We start from the raw sequence: 10,339 nt of genomic DNA, 5'->3' as shown, positions 1-10,339 counted from the left end.
AGAACAAATAAACCCAGGTTTTCAAACTTAGTATAACATAGCCTCATGTCGTATCCCTAGTAAGAACGCTTATTTACATCATGTGCATTTTGACTTTGGGGACTCAACACAGGGGTTGGGTCCATCTAGAACAGGTGCACCTAAAATTAAAAGACCATCCTGATGCATTTTGCTTGCTACTTGCACATTTATTTGATTCGGACTGCATGTTTACCGGCTTCTAGAATAAGGAAAAATTTGAGAAAAACTAAATTGAGGTGAGAGAGAAGGAATTACCCGCCTGTGGAAAACCTGGTGTCCAAAATACCCCAAAACTTTGCCGAAATGTTCTAAAAAAAAGGAAAAAAAAGTTGTTTCAAAAGTTTGTGTTTTCTGTTGCGTCAAAAATGGCCGAACTACGCATATTTAATTCTCACCGGATGTGGGATACGTAGGCAACCCTCATCGGGTCCAACTACTTTTGCAAAAATAACCCAAAAAATGTGAAGTGTCACTATTTTGTCATGAATAAATTGGGTGGCGCCATTCTTGTCCAAAATAGCCAAAAATGCCCCAAAAGGCACCGGAAGGCTATTTTTGCAAGAATAGCCAATTAGGGTCCTTTTTCAAAATTTTGGTTGATTAACAAAAACAGCCCTAAAATTATTTTTTTTATTATCTTGAGGTGTTTGAGGGCTATATTTTGCAAGGATGTTTTGTTTTTTGGAAAAGGTGTTTCTCTTAAGTCAAATTAAATCACAGTCTTTTAATCAATCACCTTAAATAAATGTGCAGGATGAGCACAATTGAAAATGAACCTTTCACCATCCGCGAGGAAATCCCGTTAGAGTTACATATGTGGTGGCATGATTTGGGAGAAGTCAGAAGAAAAATTGTAATAAAAGCTTTAGGTGGTCTTGTTGGGCTTCTGGAGATTAAGCCGAGGAAGAATATAATTGAGGCCTTGATACCCTTCTGGGACCCAGCACATAATGTGTTCCATTTTGCTAATTTTTAGCTAACTCCTACACTTGAGGAAATAACGGGCTACGCTGGCTTCAGTGAGAATCTCAGAAATCAATACCCGGTGGCACCTAGAACAGTGACTCCTCATAAGTTTTTGGACCTATTAAGCATCAATCGGGAAGTTCAAGACAGAAATTTGGCCGAAGGATTCTGTATATTCTATTTCTTGTACCGATGTTATGGGAATCCCCGCAGTTTTAAGATGCCAAATACCGGTCTTACTCACTCGGGGAACAAAGATAGGTGGGAAACTCGTTGAGAATTGGCTTTTATAGTGGCATTCCTGGGTGTTTTGATTTGTCCCAGAAAAGATGGAAACATAGAGTTGGGGCTTGTAGGGATAGCCAACTTTATGACTAAAAAGGCAAATGGCACCATTGTACCGATGATCTTGATGGAGATTTACCGAGCTCTAACCGTCTGCCGAGAAGGGTGAAAGTTTTTTGAAGGATGCAATATGCTTTTACAACTCTGGATGGAGGAACACCTTTGCCACCGCCCGGGGTACATGAACTGTGGTATGACCGGTATTGAATGCATTGAAAAACATGAACAACAGGTTGAGGGCTATGAGTTCCTAGAGGGTACGGAAGCATGGTTTGCACACTTAAGCTTCTTGACTGCAAACAAGATTGAATGGACATTCGGGTGGCTCTTGGTCAGTGAAGTCATTTATATGTCGGCCAAGGTGTGTTTTCTTCTATTGATTGGTCTCCGGAGCATTCAGCTTTATGCCCCGCACAGAGTTCTACATCAGATAGGCAGGTACCAGACCATCCCACACGATGAGGATTTGAGTTGGCAGGTTATTGAATTGGAACCAAAAGATGTTTTTCCAGAAGAAAGGGTGCGTCGAATTTGGCATCAATACAGGTTCTTAGAGCCAAAGACTCAGGTACGAGATCTATCCAGAGGTGAGTTGGAGTTACACAGCTTGGTATGGTAAAAGGTCCCAAACCCATCTAGAGCCCGAACGGCCTGCAAAAAGGCCCATGTCCAGCAATTCACTGATGGAGCACAGGAGCAATGGGATTGGTTGGCAAAAGAGGCGAATTACAGAGCCACCATAAGCAAATTGGACGGACAGATCCGGGATCTTAAATTTGACAAAAGTGTACAGGCCCCTGCCAATGAAGGGGAAAAGAAGAAATCGGCTCAAGAAATCCAGGCCCTTTGAGCACATATTCAAAAAATGAAAATAGCTACCGAGAATCAAGAAAGAAGCCAAAAGGATGAAAGACTTATAAGGGGTCTCAAGAGGAAAATAGCTGAGTGTGAGGATGATCTGGAAAAATCTGAGGGTAATCTTGCAAGAGCTCGGGCAGAGTTAGCAAAGAATACAGAGGGTAGAGTAGAGTTTGTCCAACAGTTGAAAAGGAAATACGAGGGAAACGCCACCAATTTGAAGAAAAGGTTGACTTCCCTTGAAAATGAGATGGCCAAGCAAGCTAAAAACTTCAAAGAAGAAAGAGAACACTGTTATGCATTGATGTCGCAGTTAGAAAAAGATCTGCATCAGCTGCAAGAACAAAATCATACAGCTGAACAAATTCTGGAAGCTAGGACTCAGCAAATAGGGGGCTTGCTCCAAGAAAAGGGTATCATCAGGGAGAGGGTTAGAGTCATTGTCGACTACATCGTCATGAAATGCCACGAATGTGAAGACATGACTAGAACCACCTTCTTCGTTGCGGTAATGACTTTTGTACGCCAAATAATGAGTGACCTGGAGTGCCTTCAAGGGGATCTAGCGCTTAGGCCCGTGGCGAGACTGACTGATGTCCTGCAGTCCCCCGGAGTAGTTGAGGCATTAATGTATTCATCATTTTTATTCAAGTCTGTATTTTCTGTCGGAGTCTGTTGTTCTGTTTTCGAGTCCATATTTTCATCTTTTCGTTGGACTCTGTTAGTTCCCCTTTTTCGAGTCTGTTAGTTTGTTATGATTAAATTCGGTAGGATGCGTCGTTGTAATCAAAACGTTTTTATTTTATGAAAAATTTGAAAAAATCCCAAAATGTGTTTTTATTTCATTTTATTTATTTTTACACTTAGCCCCTAGAACTACGCTTGGTCTGATTCATGCGACGTCATGATATGTAGGCAATCCCCATAGGATTCGATCATAACCAGAAAAGTAAAAAAGAAGAAAGAGAGAGAGAGAGAGAGAGAGAGAGAGAGAGAGAACAAGAATTGTGGGAGGGAAACAATGGTAAAACAAGAGAGGAGAAATGAGAGAATAAAAGAAGAAGGATAAGAATCAAGCAAAGAAAGGCAGGAATGAAAAAAAAAGAGAAGTTGCAAAATGAAAAAGCCGGGATGACGCAAGCAACCGATCAAATGCATAATAGAAATGGTTAACTGTTTAGGTGCATTGCATCCCCAATGTGCGGTTGCCTATCTGTTAAGCCTTAATTGCTAACAAAGTTTGTTGTTGAAAATCAGTAACCAGGCAGGTGGTTAGTTTGTTTGGCATTCTGGCAACTCATCCATACAACACCAGGTCAAAAGACAAGTTGATCATGGCTAACCAAGAACTGGATGCAAGTGTTATTGATCCATCAAGAGAGGGGGAAGAGTCTGATGTTAATTTGAAAGAGGAGTTGTATAAGTTGAAACAACAGATGGCAGAGATGTACCAGGCATGGGTGAAAGGGCATCCACCACAATTCTACCCCGTCAACCCTGCTTTCATCCCGCCGTTGGCTCAATCCTAGGAACCTCCCACTACTGATTCATCTCCAGGCTTTCCTATTTACCACCACTACCAAGGCACCACTTCCTAAACACTACAAGCTCCACCACCCAAACCAGTTCCATACCCTCCTCCACCAGCCACCCCTATTTTCGTGGCACCCCCACCCGCTACACTCCACCGATCCTCTAGTAAGCCTTTATTTCAGACCCAAGATAACCAATACTATCCCCCGGAGCCTACTTTCAAGGCCCCAGAACCTTACTCCTATACTCCTCGTTTCGACCTCCCTATTGAGACTGAGAAAACACCTAAAAATTCAGAACAGGAGGAGATGTTCAGGAAGGTTAAACGCCTGGAACAATCATTCAAAAAAATGCAGGGATTGGGAGGCTAGGTGAGCGTGGCCTATAAAGATTTGTGTCTATTTTTCGATGTTCAACTGCCAGTGGGATTTAAGATGCTTAAATTCGATCTATATAACGGGCAAGGAGACCTGATGGCCCATTTGAGGGGATTCTACAGTAAAATGAGCGGAGCTGGTGGGAAAGAGGAGCTGTTGATGGCATACTTTAGCCTGAGTCTGAGCGGCGCGGCGTTGGAGTGGTACACTCATCAGGATCACAACAGATGGTATACATGGGATGATTTGGCCTAAGCATTTGCTTGTCATTTCCAATACAACCTCGAGATTGTCCTCTGACTAAGATTGAGAAGAATCCTAGTGAAAGTTTCAGGGAGTATGGTTTTCATTGGAGAGAACAAGCAGCAAGGGTTGACCCTCCGATGAAAGAGAGTGAAATGGTGGATTACTTCTGCAGGCCCTAGAGCCCACTTACTACGGCCATTTGGTATCGGCCATAGGCAAGTCCTTCAATGAGGTAGTAAAGATGGGTGGCATGGTAGAAGATGGGCTTAAATCAAACAAAATCATGAGTTACTCAGCTATTAAGGCAACTACCCAAGCCATTCAAAACAGTACTGGGTGAGTAATCGAAAAGAAGAAGAAAGAAGATGTGGCAACAATTGATTCGGGATCATGGTTCGGACCTAGGGGCCTGTCACACCATTATACACAGCCTCGACCCTACCACCAAACCTACACTCAAACCCCGTATAATCCACCCCAGCATTACTTCCCATCACCATACCCTTATTTTTCTGTCAACCACGACCAAACATACACTCAACCTCCTGCCCATGCACAATGGCATGCGTCAGCCCTACAAAACACCTACCTAGCTCCACAAAATGCTTACCCACCCCCACGAGCTTACCAAAACCCTATCGGCCCAGGTTTTCGACCCAATCAAGCATTTAAGAACGAGAGGTTGCAACGGAAGAAAACATTCACCCCATTGGGAGAGTCCTCTACTAGTTTGTTTCACAGGCTGAGGCAACTAGATATGCTGAGGCCAATTGAGTTGAAATTGCTAAACCCTCCTCCAAGGAATCTTGATTAATGTGTAAGCTATAAATATTGTTCTAGTACTCCAGGGCATGACATGGAGAAATGCTGGCCCTTGAAAAATGCTATCCAGGAGCTCACTGACATAAACTGGATTGAAGTTCAAACTCCAGAGGTACCCAACATCAACCAGAACCCACTACCAACCCATCAGGAGACAAACATGATCGATATAGTACGTAAGGGAGGGGAGCCTAAGAAGCCTTCACAGATCGTCATGATGATTCGGTCCAGTGAGGACAAGCCAGTTAAAAAACCAACAGTTGAAGGATCAGTGAACAAGTTGAGTTGAGCGGGACAAATGGTGAACCATCTACGGTAGTTAAGAAAGGGTCCCTAGGTGATGTTGCATCAAAACAAGAAAAGTCAAAAGTAGTTGTGCTAGGAGTGGCAAACAAGCCTATCATAATTGTAGAGGGTGCCCGTACGGATCCTGTCATCATCAAGCCTGTAACCCAGTTGCCGATAGTCAACAGCAAGGCTATCCCATGGAACTATGAACGGGTGATAGTGACTTACAAGGGAAAGGAAGTGAAAGAAGGAGTTAATAAGGCCCATGGATTAACTCATTCGGGGAGATGCTTTGCTCCGGAAAAGTTAGGGAAAGCTAAAACCTCCAAAGATAACCCAGTTTTAGTGAAGAAAGCGGTAACTGAAGAAGAGGCGGAGGAGTTTCTGAGAAAAAGAAGGTACAAGACTATCCTATCGTGGAGCAGTTAAGAAAGATGCCTTCTCAGATTTCACTATTGTCATTGTTAATCTACTCAGACGAGCATCGTCGAGCCTTGATGAAAATTCTGAACGAGGCTCATGTTCCCGACAAAATTTTATTAAACCATCTGGAAAAGATCGCCAACAAAATATTTGAGGTAAATTGGGTCACTTTCTCTGATGATGAGTTGCCTGTGGAAGGTACTGAGCACAATAGAGCTCTCTGTGTTACGAAAAAATGTGAAGATTCTGTGGTTACCAGGGTATTGGTTGACAATGGTTCCAGTGCAAACATTTTCCCTCTCTTTACTCTGAACAAGTTGAAAGTGGATGATGAGATAATTCACAAGAACAGCATCCGCATTCGGGGATTTGACGGTAGAGGGAAAGATTCAGTTAGTGATATAGTGCTTGAGTTGAAAATAGAACTGGTGGAATTCACCAATGGAGTTTCAGGTGTTGTACGTAGTTGTCTCCTACACTTTGCTGTTAGGTCGACCTTGGATTCATGACGCCAAAGCAGTCTCATCCACTCTGCACTAGATGGTCAAGCTCGAATGGGATAGACATGAGATCATCGTGCATGGCGAGGATAATTTGTGTGCTTACAGTGATGTCGTTGTCTCGTTCATTGAGGTTGAAGATGGCAAAGGGCACTGGGTCTATCAGGCTTTTGAAACAGTGTCAGTCGAGAAGATTTCAGAAGGGAAATGCATTCCAACTCCAAAGGTAACCTCCGCACCAGTCATGGTGGCCTTCGAAATGCTGAAAAATGGCTTTGCGCCTGGTAAAGGTCTGGGTGCATCTCTGTAGGGTATCATACAGCTAGTGTCCCTCCCTAAAAACTTGGGTACATTTGGTCTGGGATTCAAACCCACAGCTGCAGATGTGAAAAGGGCTAGAAAGTTGAAACAGAGGGCGTGGGCACTTCCAAAGCCTATACAATGTCTCTCCAAGTCGTTTGTCAAGCCCGGTGCTAGGAAATGCCTAGTGACAACAGTTCCAAGTTCTGTGGTTGACATTGATGAAGAGTTAATTGAAAGGTTTGAGAGGTTGTTCGACGATATGAACATGGTGGAAGTTGGAGAAGGTTCTAGCAAGGCAGATGTGCAGTTTGTCGGGCCAAATGGAAAGCTTAACAATTGGGAGGCTACTCCTCTCCCTACCTAGAAGGAGTTTTAGTAGTTTGCTTTGATTTTCTTTTAGTTTATCTGGATTATTCCAGGGTTGTAATTCAGATTCTATTTTTCGTCCGTTTGGATGTATAAACCCTATTATCTTTTATTTTTAGTGAAATGCAATTTCCCTTTTCCATCATTCCTGATAGTTTTATTTTTGTTTTTTTTTCTTTTCTTCTCTGTACAGTTCTTTTTATGATGGTTTCAATGACATGACATGCATGAGGAATCTTCGGCCCAGTCTTAAAAGTCAATCTAATTCTGAAATAATAATTCAAGAAATAGAGTGCGATGATGAACCATACTATGATGAAGATGAGGCCGTTGAGGAGATTAGCAAAGAACAAAGTCATTTTGAGGAAAAACCCAAGCCTAACCTGAATGATACGGAAGCAATCAATTTAGGGGACCCAAATAATGTCAGAGAAACTAAGATAAGTGTCCATCTTGAACCGCAAATCAGGGGAGAGATAATTAAAGCACTATTTGAATATAAAGATATTTTTGCATGGTCATATGATGACATGATGGGTCTAAGCACTGACTTGGTGGTTCACAAATTTCCCACTAACCCGGCATTCCCTCCCGTCAAGCAAAAGTTGAGAAAGTTCAAAACTGACATGAGTGCGAAGATTGAAGAAGAGGTAACAAAGCAGTTTGATGCAAAGGTCATTCGAGTCACGTGGTATCCCACTTAGTTAGCCAATGTTGTGCCTGTGCCAAAGAAGGATGGTAAGACCAGAGTGTATGTTGATTACCGTGATCTCAACAAGGCAAGTCCAAATGACAACTTCCCACGGCCAAATATCCATATTTTGATTGATAATTATGCCAAGCATGAGATTGGGTCTTTTGTGGATTGCTATGCGGGATATCATCAGATCTTAATGAATGAGGAAGATGCGGAAAAGACGGCATTCATCACGCCATGGGGGACATATTGCTACCGGGTCATGCTTTTTGGTATGAAAAATGCTGGGGAAACTTACATGAGGGCAATGACGACCATATTCCATGACATGATACACAAGTATATCGAGGTCTACGTGGATGATGTGATCATAAAGTCCAGGAAGCAGTCTAACCACATCAGAGATTTGAGGAAATTTTTCCAGAGTCTTCGCAGGTACAATCTTAAGCTTAACCCCGCCAAGTGCGCATTTGGTGTTCCATCTAGAAAACTGCTAGGATTCATAGTCAGCTGTCGAGGTATTAAATTGGACCCGTCAAAGATCAAGGCTATCCAGGAATTACCACCGCCAAGGAACAAGACCGAAGTGATGAGTCTGTTAGGGCGGCTAAACTGCATCAGCAGGTTTATTGCTCAGCTCACGACAACTTGTGAGCCTATCTTTAAATTGCTGAAGAAGGATGTTGCTGTCAAGTGGAATGATGAGTGTCAGGAAGCGTTCGATAAGATAAAGGGGTACTTGTCAAACCCACCTATGTTGGTCCCACCAGAACTGGGAAGACCTTTGATTCTTTATTTGACAGTCCTGGATAATTCATTTGGTTGTGTGTTGGGTCAGCATGACATCACCGGCAGGAAGGAGCAAGCCATCTATTATATCAGCAAGAAGTTTGCATCTTATAAGGTTAAGTACACTCACCTTGAAAGGATATGGTGCGCCCTAACTTGGGTAGCACAGAAGTTGAAGCATTGTTTGTCATCTTACACTACTTACCTCATTTCTCGCTTGGATCCGTTAAAGTATATCTTTCAGAAGCCTATGCCCATAGGGAGACTTGCGAAGTGGTAGATTTTTCTCACGGAATTTGACATTATCTATGTGACTTGGACTACGATGAAAGCCCAAGCATTGGCCGATCATTTGGCCGAGAACCCGGTCGATGAAGAGTATGAACCATTGAGAACTTATTTTCCCGATGAAGAGGTGATGCACATTGACGAGCTAGAACAGGTTGAAAAGCCAGGTTGGAAACTTTTCTTTGATGGGGCTGCTAACATGAAAGGCGTTGGGATAGGAGCTATACTTATTTCTGAAATAAGGCATCACTACCCTGTTACGGCTCAGCTTCGTTTCTATTGTACCAACAACATGGCTAAGTATGAGGCATGTATTTTGGGTTTTAAGGTTAGCTATGGATATGGGTGTCCAGTAATTCTTGGTCTTGGGAGACTCGAACCTTCTGGTGCACCAGATTCAAGGAGAATGGGAAACACAAGATTTAAATCTCATACCTTACCGATAATGTTTGCATGATCTTTGTCAACGTTTTCGATCAGTAGAGTTCAGGCATATTCCAAGGATCCATAATAAGGTTGCCGATGCTTTGGCTACCCTGGCGTCAATGTTACATCATCCGGACAAAGCTTATGTCGACCTTCTGCATATTTAAGTCCACGATCAGCACGTTACTGTAACATGGTGGAAGAAGAACTTGATGGTGAGCCGTGGTTCCACGACATCAGGGAGTATATCTGGATGGGGGTGTATCCAGTACAGGCCACAGGTGATCAAACTACTGTTCGCACTTTAGTAGGTGCAACTCCTTATTTGTTGGTATATGGCACTGAAGTAGTGATACCCACGGAAGTTGAAATCTCATCTCTCCGGATTGTTGCTGAAGCCGAAATTGATGATGATGAGTGGGTTAAAACACGTTTGGAGCAATTGAGTTTGATTAATGAAAAAAGATTGGCAGCAGTGTGTCATGGCTAGTTGTATCAAAAGAGAATGGCAAGAGCGTACAATAAAAAGGTGCGTCCTCAGAAGTTTGAAGTGGGTCAGCAAGTATTGAAACGCATCCTTCCGCATCAGGCAGAGCAAAAGGCAAGTTCGCCCCAAATTGGCAGGGGTCGTTCATTGTAACGAGAGTGTTGTCCAATGGTGCTTTGTATTTAACAGATATAGAGGGCAAATGTATAGACATGGCTATCAATTCGGATGCAGTCAAAAGATTGATTTCTTTGGTTTAAATTGTGTTTGTTTGTACTTGGCATGTTTTGAAGATTGGAATGACGAAGGCATTTTGTTCTGCTATCTAAACACTATATTCCTTATCACCCCTTTGAGCCTTATTTATTTCCCTTCATACCCCTATTTTGGAATTAGTAACAAAATTCCGAAACATGAATGCAAAGGATAAGTGAAGAAGTAAAGAAGGAAAGAGACGAGAAAAGAAATGAAAAGAATGGGAAAAGAATGAAAAAAGGGAGAAAAAAAGAAGAAAGGAAAAAGAGAGAAAGAAAAGAAAAGAGAAAAATCACAACAACAAGGTAATCCCTATGACATGAACTACGTTCGACCTGATTCCTTTTAA

This window comes from Nicotiana tabacum, chromosome 11 (assembly GCF_000715075.1).
Source record: "Nicotiana tabacum cultivar K326 chromosome 11, ASM71507v2, whole genome shotgun sequence".
Classification (NCBI taxonomy): Eukaryota; Viridiplantae; Streptophyta; class Magnoliopsida; order Solanales; family Solanaceae; genus Nicotiana; species Nicotiana tabacum.
This window is presented reverse-complemented; position numbering follows the sequence as displayed.